Source organism: Physeter macrocephalus, chromosome 20, assembly GCF_002837175.3.
Source record: "Physeter macrocephalus isolate SW-GA chromosome 20, ASM283717v5, whole genome shotgun sequence".
Lineage (NCBI taxonomy): Eukaryota > Metazoa > Chordata > Mammalia > Artiodactyla > Physeteridae > Physeter > Physeter macrocephalus.
In genome coordinates, this window is record NC_041233.1 from 66,750,483 (window position 1) to 66,762,348 (window position 11,866).

Below are 11,866 nucleotides of genomic sequence, written 5' to 3' on the forward strand. Positions count from 1 at the left end.
AAGCATTGCTCTGGGGTAACAGTTCTATACCCATTCTTCAGTCAAGAGAACAGGAACCAAAAAATGAAGCAACATGTCCCATGGTGACTTCACTAATGTGTCAGTTAGCTATTGCAGAATTACAAAAATTCCCAAAACTTCCTGAAAATTCAAGCTTGGCTCAATTATGCGTTTTTTTCCTCTTGGCTATGATGCTTTTGCCATCACCTGCAAGTTGATGTTTCTGCATGTTTCTAGGCATCTCTGTTTCTGGCTGTTGGCTGGCTGTTGGCTGAGGTGCCTCTGTTATCCTCCACATGGTCTGTCGTGCTCTAGCAGGCTAACTCTGGCAAGTGCACAGGGCAGAAACAGTGTTCCCAAGTACACAGGGCAGAAATAGTGTTCTGAGTGAAAGTACAAGTATGTAAGGACTCTTAAACTGAGGTGTAGCCTTGGAATTGACACAGTATCATTTTCCCTGCATTCCGTCCACTGGAGCAGGTCACAGGGCTAGCCCAGATTTACGGAATAGGGAAATAGACTCCGTCCCTTAATGGGAGGAGCAAAGACACATTGCGAAGGGCGTGGATTTGGGGAAGCTGTTACTCTTCCACAGCTAAAAGTAATGGAACTAGATTGGAATCCGGGCAGTGTGGATTCAGGCCCTGAACTCTACCCACTACATAACCCAGTAAGTGCTCACACACTCCCAGATATCCAGGCTCTACAGTTCTGCTTTGAGTTCCCCACGTATGCTCCTTCCAAGTTAAACTTCCTAGATGTTATGCAAACATATGTTCAATGCCACCTCCATAAGCAGTAATTTGCACCTTAGTCAGCCGTTCCAAAAACTGGAATTAACAGAAGGGGGAAATATAGAAATCTTTTTAAAGCCAATCTCAATTCTACCCAACTAAGCATTGCCATCGCTAAAAACCTCAAGAACCAACAATATCATAAACTACATCCACAGGATTATGTGCTGTAGTAAAACTAAGTGCTAAGAAATAAAGAGTCCATTTACGTAGAACTGCAAGAGAAATCATTGAACGGTGAAGGATTTTCAGAATAGCTGCTTTCCTCTTGGTGAGAGCAGAGAGTTCACCCCAAATGAAGAACCCAGTCCCTAGACTGACAGCTCAGGACTCAGACTGTAATTTCCAAGAGAGCTTGTACCCAAAACTCCATCAGGTAAAGACTGTTTGATGTCCTTGAACTCCCAGTACAAGCACCCTTCATTTTTCTTCAAATTACCTCCAAACAATTACATTTGTATTGCACTCATGTCCTGTAACCCAAACTCCCATCCTTCCAAACTGCCTGCAATAGGAAACATGACTAACTCTTTCCCTGCGAGAATTTTTTTTTTTTTGGACGAGTGTGTTGACATCTTTTAAACCGATTCTTACAAACTGAACTTGTTCCACAGTCTATAAGTGCTACTTGGAATATGCGAGGAAATCTTACTGCCTGAAGCTGGCAGCTCACTGACAACATGAGCTCTTGTCCCTACTCTGCACCCCTCTTGTCTTTGACCACATTGAAGTTCCTGGGCAAACCTGGACACACCCAGAGCACTGCACACACCCCTGCACTCACCCTCATGCCCCCAAGAGGTCCAGATGGAGGAGATGTTATTTGGTGAGTGGTTCCTAGACTTTTTCACATTTTCAAGGTAGGTGGAAATTTTACCTGGAGCAAAATGTCAAGATCATCTTTCTCACGTCTTCCTTCTCTTTCTCCCAAATAAAAATATTAAGAAAATACCGGGAGATTTATTTCATTGAGAAAGAGAGACTCAAAACGAGAACCCCACTTGGCAGCCGAAAGAATTCAGATGGATTTCGGTCATAAAGGATTTGAACTTTCTGGTGCTACAGGCATTGTCCCTGATCTAAACGTTCTCTTCGTTCCTTCTCTACTTGAGGCCAGCATGGGCTTCCGCTTGCACAGACCACCTCACGTTTTTACAGCCTGCTGGCCCGTCCCACAGCCTTCAGATAACCACACACGCCTACATCCTGACCCTTCAACCCCTGATTACTCCCCAAGGTTAACGGGGTTAGGTGCCCAAGGCCTGGCTGAGGGCTCTGCACTCACCTGTGGCTCAGGTGAGTGTCCCCACATGCACAGGGTCATCACCATCACTGACTGAGAGAGCCCCTCACAAGGTCAGACTCCTGTCCTGTCTCATCAGAGTCCTCAGAGGAGAGGGCTGGGCATGTCTACTTTTAGAAGGCTCTCCTTCGCATTTTGATGACTGGTCAGGTTTAGAAACAAGTTAAGTAGAAAGCCTTTGGGGAACCAGACATTGCCCAAAAGACACGAAACAGAGACTCTGATTTGGAAGGGCTCTGGGAGGCACCTCATGCACCTACCACTGCCCCCAGACTTTATTATGAGGACCCTGGTGGCCCACAAAACCACACCATTATCAATTGCCACCACCCTTAATTTTTTTTATCTTAAATCCCAAATTTCCAGGGGCACATAGAAGAAAGCCCTCCTCACAGAACTCAACATTCTCAAATCTTATTTTTTTTCCAGGAATCAGTCCATGATGAGTTAGGCAACGACCAAGTTCCTCTTTTCCAGTGGTTCAAAGAGTGACAGATCATTGTGATGGAGTCTCATCACTATAGGTCGTCATTATAACTTCTGATCCTGGTCTCTCTCCCTAGGTCACCTAGGAAAGCCGAAGTTGATTTTTGACCCCAGGGGACATTTGGCAGTGTCTGGAGACATTTTGTTTTGGTTTAGTTTGGTATAACTTGGGGCAGGGGTTCTACTGCTATCCCGTGGGTAGAGGTCAGGGATGCTGCTTAACCTCCTCTGATGTACATCACAGCACCCCCTCCCCCAAAAGAATTATCCAACCCGAAATGGCAGTTATGCCCAGGGTGAGAACCTCTGGCTTAGAACAATGTTCTGCACTGTATTTAATCAGCAATTAGTAAACTTCTTTTACTTCTAACTGAATGAAAATCCTTCTTTATTCTGATGATGGAGTAGTCAACGTGACAGTTATAGTTGCCACAAACCTTTTGTTCATTCACTCAATGTCTGTCTGAAATTCCAACTCTAAGCAAGCGTCATGCTGGGAAGAGGGGTTTAGAGCAAAGAAGACACGGTTCCTGTCCTCATGGAGCTGACAGTATTGTTGGAGAGATGGGCAATAGGCAAAAAATCACCGAAAGCAGTGTGAAATTGCAACTGTAAGTGCTATAAGGAAGTGTGAGAGTGAGTGATGGTGGGCTTTCACCTAGGGGTGTGTGTGTGTGTGTGTGTGTGTGTGTGTGTGTGTGTGTGTGTGTGTGGTGTCGGGGGATGGGGATGTCAGGAGAAGCCTCCCTGAGAAAATGGTGGCTGGGCTAAGATGTGTGGGACGCCTAGGAGTTCACTGGAGCAAGAGAAATGAAAACCGCATTCGAGGCAAAGGAAAGAGTGCATCCGAAGGTCACCGCGGGAAGGAGTGTGGTACATACAAGGGGCTGAAAGGAGGACACAGAAAATGACGGTGGTATCAGAAGAGGCTGGAGAGGGGATGTAGGGTCGAGATCATGAGAAGCTTTGGCTTAGGGAACGTTCAAAGTGTGGGTCTTTCTCTTAACAGCGATGGGCAATCATTCAAGTCTTTTAAACTGGAGCTGGGGGTTATGAAGGATCGAGGCATCTCCTTGTCCATCAGTTCCTAGCCCTGTTTACACATGAGAAAAACCCTGGGGAGCCCTCTAAAAATACACATCGTCAGGCCCCACCCCAGACCAAATGAATCAGAAATTCTAGGGGTGTTTCCCAGGCATGGGTCATTTTTTAAAAGGCTGAGAAACAGTGTTCTACGCTATCACAAACCCCACATTCATATATTTCTCTGTAATCCATCATTTAGTCCTTTAATATATGCCGGAGGATGAATAAAGATGAAGTTACCTAGAGGCAGCTAGTACCTTCCATGGATGGAGAAGCAATTCTATGCAAAGTTTTGGGGTCAGGAAGGCGGCTTTATTAGCAGAGGGCCTCGCTCTAGCTTACCAGCCTATGGCAGATACAATTCTAATTCTTGTCTTTACAAAACTACAAACAACATCAGGGCCTCCAGAATATAGTTAATCCCATGAGTTGGGAAATCTGCAAATGCCAAGGATCTGCTGTATTCAGAAGATGCAAATGCTGAGGCAGGAAGCAGATTTACATGATGCAGCCAAGCAACGGTAAAAGAGGGAAAAAGAAAAGTTGAACCGAACAGCAGACTCTCCAATCATGCAGAGAGATGTTAGGTTTTTAAGTAATTTCAAGGGGAGTACAGATGGAATTTGTTTCTAAAGTTTGAAGTTTCAACATTGCCTGGAATTACAAATAATTTATGAAGTTACACGAGATACTTTCATGTAGTATGCTCAAGCAAAGGGCATGGGCTTCCACTGACTTACCCCATTACAGTACAAAGTAGGGACTCAACCACAGTGGACATGACGGAGATCATTGCAAATCACAGTAAACCTATTCTAAGCACCAACAGTAAAAAAGACCCAAGTTTTAAACTAATAAAGGCAGGCGGCAGAGACACGGGAAGTTTTTCACACAACTGATTGGACCAAACAGTACAACTAACTCAATTAAACAAAACTAGTTCCATGATGTCAGCTTTATACCAGCAGATAATTCATTTGCTTCGGTTGATCACACACACAGAGCACTGATTATTAGAGACACCTGGGAACTATCGCGTGTCTCAGTGGAGTTCATGACCGTGACTCCTGGTCACGGCAACTGGCAAAATGAGTGAAAGGTGACCAATAATTCCTTTGGTGCAGCTTATATAAGGACGGTGGGGAAAGGGGCAAAAGAAAAGAAGAAAAGAACGCATTTGGCTTCTTGGGCCAAAGTCAGGCCCAAGTACCTTCAGCTTTGAACACAGAAGGCCAAAATGGACTGAGAATCTTTCCAGAAGCTTCCAGCTGGGGATGCTCTCGAAGTACAATACTGAGCTAACATTCTGTGATTCTTCAACAACAGATATCTAAGATTAAGGGAAATAGAGCAAAGGAGAGTACCCAGGCAACCGAGATACTAAGAAATTTGGAATATTTTCACCAAAAGAGAAGCCGGTTCTTACTTTTTTTTTTTTTTTTGCCAAAAATAAATAAATTTATTTTAAAAAGTACAAAACAGGGAAAATAATTTAATATTTTTAACTCAGCATGCCAAAAATATCATCAGTTGTCAAAGGAGCCTGTCACAAGCTTCTGCTCATCAAACTTCACCGCTGCACAAGTGTGGGTCTGGATGCCATAAACACACTGCCCTGTGCTCACATCCCATAGTTTTGCAGACAAGTCATCTGACCCTGTACAGAGGAGTCCATCTTTGTAGTAAAGTGCATACACTCTGGCACTGTGTCCAATTAATGATGAGGTCTCAAAGGCTTCATGGTCCGCCAGTTGCTTCCTTCTCAAAATAGCCTTCAAATAAACCTTCTTCCAGTGCAAAGCGTCCTGAACAGAATCATCTATCTGCCAGCCCAAATTTTTACAGGCAGCCTGCCACACCTCTGTACAGGCACTTATCACCTTATTCCACTGTTTAGAGACGAGGCAGCATGTGAGTAAAGTCTGAGGATCGAGCCATTTTAACAAATAAAAACTGAGCTCCAGGGGAAGGAGTTTGAGGAAGTCCCGCTTGAGGAGGGTCTCCAGGTTACTGGAGAGATGCCTGAGCTGGACTGTCCCACTCAGACTAATCAGGTGATCCAGAGTTTCATTTTTTCTGCAAGTCCGTCAGAGAAAGAAATGTAACAGAAATGTTACCAAGCCATGTCTCCAAGTCCTTTCTCTCCATAAGGTTATGGAAAAATTTACCTGTTTCCATGGCATACCCACAATTATGGCGCAGTCCCTCACATTAGTACAGCGCTTGGTACTTCATAAACCACCTCTCCACACTTCATCATCTTTCAAACTCATGGCAGCCCTGGGACATCACTGTTAACTCATTTCGCAGCTAAGGAAACTGAGGCACTAGGAGGCAGTCACTCCGAGACTCAATTCTCCCATCTCTAAAATCAACTCCAGATCCCTTCAACCCGTCCGTCGCTCCCGGGTCCCCTGCTCCCGGAGCCGTGTTCCGCGAGGCACTGACCTGAGCGAGCGCCCCGGGGCCCGGGACCTCGCGCCGGGCTCACACCGACTAGGCGCGCTCGGGCCGCCAGAGCCTCGCAGCGGCCGGGTCCGCTCCGCAGCCACATGGCGCCTGGACCTGCGGCCGCCGCTCGGGGTCCGCAGCCTCACAAGGGAGCCGGTTCTTACTTTTTATTCCAATTATTTGTAAAAATAAAACAGTAGGGACCCTTTAAACCCTTTGGTAATCCAGTGATCTGTACCCATTTATAAGCCAAACTCCTCTGGGGATATAAATTTCACTACCTATCACAACCCATCTTTTCTATTCCAACAGCACGCACTTGAGAGTTAGAAAGGGTAAAATCGCCATCAGAATCACAGATTATGATATCACAAACTAAATAGAATTTTCTCCAGGAAAGAAAAGAAACATGACTATTTCATAAGAATTGCTTATTTTGGTTTTTTAACCAGTCAATCAACTGATCAATGGTGAGTGATACACAAGGAGTTTTGGATTTATAAGCCAAATTGTGACTTTTAAAGCATTAATCGGGAAAACTCCATTTAATTATGGATTTCTGTAAGATGTACATTTGCACTGTTTGCTTTACCTTTTAATATATATTCCTCTCAACTTAAAGATGCAGATGACATTTACAGAAGGCACATACGATAATTTCCAGACAAGCATTTTATCTTTTCTGATTAAATTTACAGCTCTATCAGAAAATGACTAGATGGTGGTGTCGTTTTATTTACATTTTATTTACAGCTAAATGAAGCAGATAACTGGTAATGTTCCTGGAAGGAGCCCCATTTCCAACCAAAGAGGCCAAAGCCCCTCACATTTAGGAGAGTTTTTGCTATGGACAAGAACAATTACTCGGACAAACAGCAAATCAAATGATAAACTTTTAATAAAAGAACAAGCCCATATACTCTGTATGTGTTTCTTGACCAAGCAACTTAATTTCTTAAAAGGTTTGGTTCTTTGTAAATACACAGTTTCATTACTTGAGAGATGTCCCCGTATGTCAGAAAAAAGCAAGGTTACGTCTGACATGTCAGGCTGAGGAATGGAGAATTAGGGAGCACACAGGACCTGCTGTGCTTTCATCTTCCTCTTGGTCCTGAGGCCCAGATCCCCACGTGGAAGGTCCACTGTCAGACATACCATCGATGAACGGTAGCTAAATTGATTTCCTAAGACACACTGAGACACAACAGGAAGCTATGAAATTATTCCCACCTTCCTTTACAACTGTATTTCCACTTACTCCTTCAACAGTGACTAAAAGCCTACTGTTCAAAGTCTATTCTTTCCCCAGCACCATTCTAGGAACTAAGGAAACAAAATCAACCTGTCTTCATCAGATCTGGTCTATGGGTTCACAGACGTAAATAAGGACATGTGAAGGCATTACCTTCCTAGGGTGGGAACTTGCTCAGAATATCTGGGGGCTTCAAATCATGGGAAACATTTACTGAGGGCTTCCCATGTGCCAGGAACTTTACATGGCTTATTGCATTTAACCCAGGACTGAGCAGAGTACTATAATCTCCACGTTTTAAAGAGGGAGAAACTGAGACCTAGAGAGGTTCAGTAAGCTGCTCTGGGTCACACAGAGAATAAATGATGGCACCAAAGTGTGGACTGGGATTTTCTGCCCCCAAACCCTCTGTTCTTGATTTCCCTGCAACATAATCCTGCAAATTGGAAGTGGTGAGTCTCATCTTGGATGGGGTCTGAAAGAAGAAATCATGAAAGGCTTCATAGAGGAGGTGACTCTTGAGCGGAGTCTAAAAGATGAGGGTATAACACAGGTAGGCAGAACAGGAGTGGGCCGCGTGAGCAAGACAGAGGTGCAAACATCTTAGCCCTCAGGGGAGTTTCAGGGCAAGGTTTGGAGAGGTGGCAAGCAATACACCGGAGACATCCACGGGGCCAGGCAGTGGAGAACCTTAAATCCACGCTAAGGAGTGTGGACTTGATCCACAAGCACTGGGGGCCACCAAAGGCTTTTAAGCAGGAACATTAATGTGGTCATACTAGCATTTTAGAATGATCTGGGGACACAGTGGAAGATGGGCTAGAGGGAGACCAGATGGAAGGCAAAAAGAGCTGGTAAGAAGCCATCGCATTAGTTGTGGGGTAAAATCACTCACATAGCAGCACTGGGGATAGAAAAGAGAGGATAAATTCAGTGAAATATATAGAGCGTGGTGAATAGGAATGAGATTGATTAGCCCTGGGAAGATAGGGAGAGGGAGGTAGTTTGGAAGCCACTCAGATTTCCAGCCCAGGGAACTGAGTGATGCCATTTACCAGGTCAGAGACTATAGAAAAGGACACAGCTGGGGAGGTGGAGGAGCACAGGGTAATGAGCTCATCGGCGGATATTTCAAATACCAGGTTTCCATGGAGCTTCTAAGCAGAGACATATCCAGTAGGCTGATGGATATGGAGTCAGAATGCATTACAACAAGCCCACCTCAAAACAATAAAGGTAATAAGCAATGGAAAAGGACACCATGCGTTCCCTAATGGGCCAGTACAGACCATGGTCCATGGCATATACATAAAGAACACTGAAACCTCAGAGGCAGCGGCGGGGGTGGAGGGAAGCATGCTCCACTTTCACCACATGAGGGCAGAACCGAGTCTCCTCTTCACTGGAGGCCAGTTGCTCTCCTGCTGCTTGGCTGCCTTCGGGCCCTGCTTGGTGACACAGGACACCAATGTTCCACATAATAAAGATGGTTCCCAAGGAGGCCCTATCCATTTGCCCTTCCCTCCTTCAACAGGGAGGCAGGCTGGGGCCAGCAGTCTGCCTTTCACTACGTTAGTCCTGACCATCTGAGCCCCGGTGACAGGTGAGGTAAACTAATTTCTCCTCTGTCTAAACACATCCCCTCACAGGGACCAAAAGTGTTCCAGAGGTGAAGTTTATGGGGGTTTCATGTGGCCATTCAGTCATCAATAATTCCACATGCCCCCCCATATCTCTCCCTTAAAGCACTTTACAGTTTATAATTGCATCTGTATGTGATTATTTGATTAACGTCTTCCTTACTATTTCTGCCAGGGTCTGTGACTGTTTGTGTCACCCGTTGTGTCCTCCTAGTTAACATTTACCATTCAAGAAAGTAATATTAAATGCCTACCATGTGCCAGAGGCAATGCTGGGTCCTAAAGATACCCAGTTGGCTGAGACCCAGTCCCTAACATCAAGTTGCTTACAGCCAACTGTGGCTCCAATATTGTCCTCTTGGTCAGCTAAGGACATTGAGTCTGACTCTGTTGAAAAGAAGCTTCCTCTGGTGCCCCTGCACCAGCCTCCAAAGGTGCCCCCCCTAGGTCTGACCCTGACACTAAAAACAAGACAGCAGAGCCTGGGGAGAAAGGAGCCCCCATAAGTCATCACACTAGGCAGGACCTGAGAATAATAAAACACTGAATTTCTCTTATAAATGATAACATTGTTGATTCTTGAGAGAGAAATGATACTTCCTTTAAGAGTTTTATTTATCCTCTTTCATTCTGAGCCGTGAGATGCTTCCCCAATACTTCATAATCAAAAGGCACTGTCTATTTCCCACAACAAACATAGCCTCGTGGACTGACACCATCAAAGTTAAGATTTACATATTTGTTCTTTTTTTTTTAATTTAAAAAATTTTTTGTTGGAGTATAGTTGCTTTACAATGTTGTTAGTTTCTGCTGTACAGCAAAGTGAATCAGTTATACATTACACTACATATATCCACTCTTTTTTAGGTTCTTTTCCCATATAGGCCATTACAGAGTACTGAGTTCCCTGTGCTATACAGTAGGTCCTTATTAGTTATCTATTTTTTTAATAGATCTTTATTGGAGTATAATTGCTTCACAATACTGTGTTAGTTTCTGTTGCACAGCAAAGCGAATCAGCCGTATGCATACACATGTCCCCATATCCCCTCCCTCTCGAGCCTCCCTCCCATCCACCCTATCCCACCCCTCTAGGTCATTGCAAAGCACCAAGCCGATCTCCCTGTGCTATGCGGCTGCTTCCCACTAGCTAACTATTTTATATTCGGTAGTGTATATATGTCGATTCTACTCTCACTTTGCCCCAGCTTCACCCTCCCACCCCATGTCCTCAAGTCCACTTTCTATGTCTACCTCTTTATTCCTGCCCTGCAACTAGGTTACATATTTGTTCTTAAAATTGAGGATTTTAAATCTTTCTGTTATAAATTAGTATAAAGAATTACAGACCTAACACATGATCAGAAGTGATTAGCCTGGGGGGAGAACAAAAGGACATTGTACCATTATTATTTATGAAGTAACTTCAACACTGAATTTTTTCTTCAGCTCATGTCTACAGTCATCTCTCTATATACAGATAGATACATGTATATATAGATAGATAGAGATCCATTTTATTGAGATCCAATTTGCACGCCATACAATTCACCCATTTAAAGTGTGCAATTCAATGGTCTTTGGTATATTCACTGAGTTGTACAACCATAACCACTAATTTCAGAACCTTTTCATCACCCCCAAAAGAAACACCATACATAAAGCAGTCATTCCCCATTCCCCCCAGCTGCTGGAAACCACTAATCTACTTTTTTCCTATGGATTTGCCTATTCTGGACATTTTATAGAAATGAAATTATGTGATATGTGGTCTTTTGTGACTAGCTTCTTTCACTTAGCATGATTTTTTTTTTTTTTTTTTTTTGGTGTGGTTGGGCTTTTTTGCTGTGCGCGGGGTTTCTAGCTTCTTTCACTTAGCATGATTTTTTTTTTTTTTTTTTTTTTGGCTGTGTTGGGTCTTTGTTGCTGTGCGCGGGCTTTCTCTAGTTGCAGCAAGCGGGGGCTACTCTTCGTTGTGTTGCGCGGACTTCTCATTGCGGTGGCTTCTCTTGTTGCAGAGCACGGGCTCTAGGCGCGCGGGCTTCAGTAGGTGGCTCGCAGGCTCAGTAGTTGTGGCTCACGGGCTCTAGAGCGCAGGCTCAGTAGTTGTGGCACGCGGGCTTAGTTGCTCCGCGGCGTGTGGGATCTTCCCGGACCAGGGCTCAAACCCGTGTCCCCTGCATTGGCAGGAGGATTCTTAACCACTGCACCACCAGGGAAGCCCTAGCATGATGTTTTTATGGTTCATCCCTGTTGTAGCATATATCAGTACTTCGTTCCTTTTTATTGCTCGATAATATTCCATTGCATGGATAAACCACATTTTGTTTATCCATTCATAGTTGATGGACATTTGGATTGTTTCCACTTTTTGGTTACTATAAATAAAGTTGCTATGAACATTCATGTACAAGTATTTGCATGGATATGTCTTCATTTCTCTTTAATGTACAGCTAGGAGTGGAATTCCTTGGCCACATGGTGATTCTATGTTTAACATTTGAGGAACAGCAAGACTATTTTCCAGATCACTGAACCATTTTAAATTCCCACCAGAAGTATTTGAGGGATCTACTTTCTCCACCTCCTTGCCAACACTTATTTATTAACATCCATCTTTTTTTTTTTTTTTTTGCGGTACGCGGGCCTCTCACTGCTGTGGCCTCTCCCGTGGCGGAGCACAGGCTCCGGACGCGCAGGCTCAGCGGCCATGGCTCACGGGCCCAGCCGCTCCGCGGCATGTGGGATCTTCCCGGACCGGGGCACGAACCCGCGTCCCCTGCATCGGCAGGCGGATTCTCAACCACTGCGCCACCAGGGAAGCCCAACATCCATCTTTTTGATTATGGTCATC

At 44.5% G+C, this 11,866-nt stretch overlaps 1 pseudogene; it reads right to left on the reverse strand.

Moving 5' to 3' along the window:
• Positions 1 to 5,195: 5,195 nt before the first annotated feature.
• Positions 5,196 to 5,817, reverse strand: LOC129391660 (F-box/WD repeat-containing protein 2-like; annotated as a pseudogene).
• Positions 5,818 to 11,866: the final 6,049 nt, after the last annotated feature.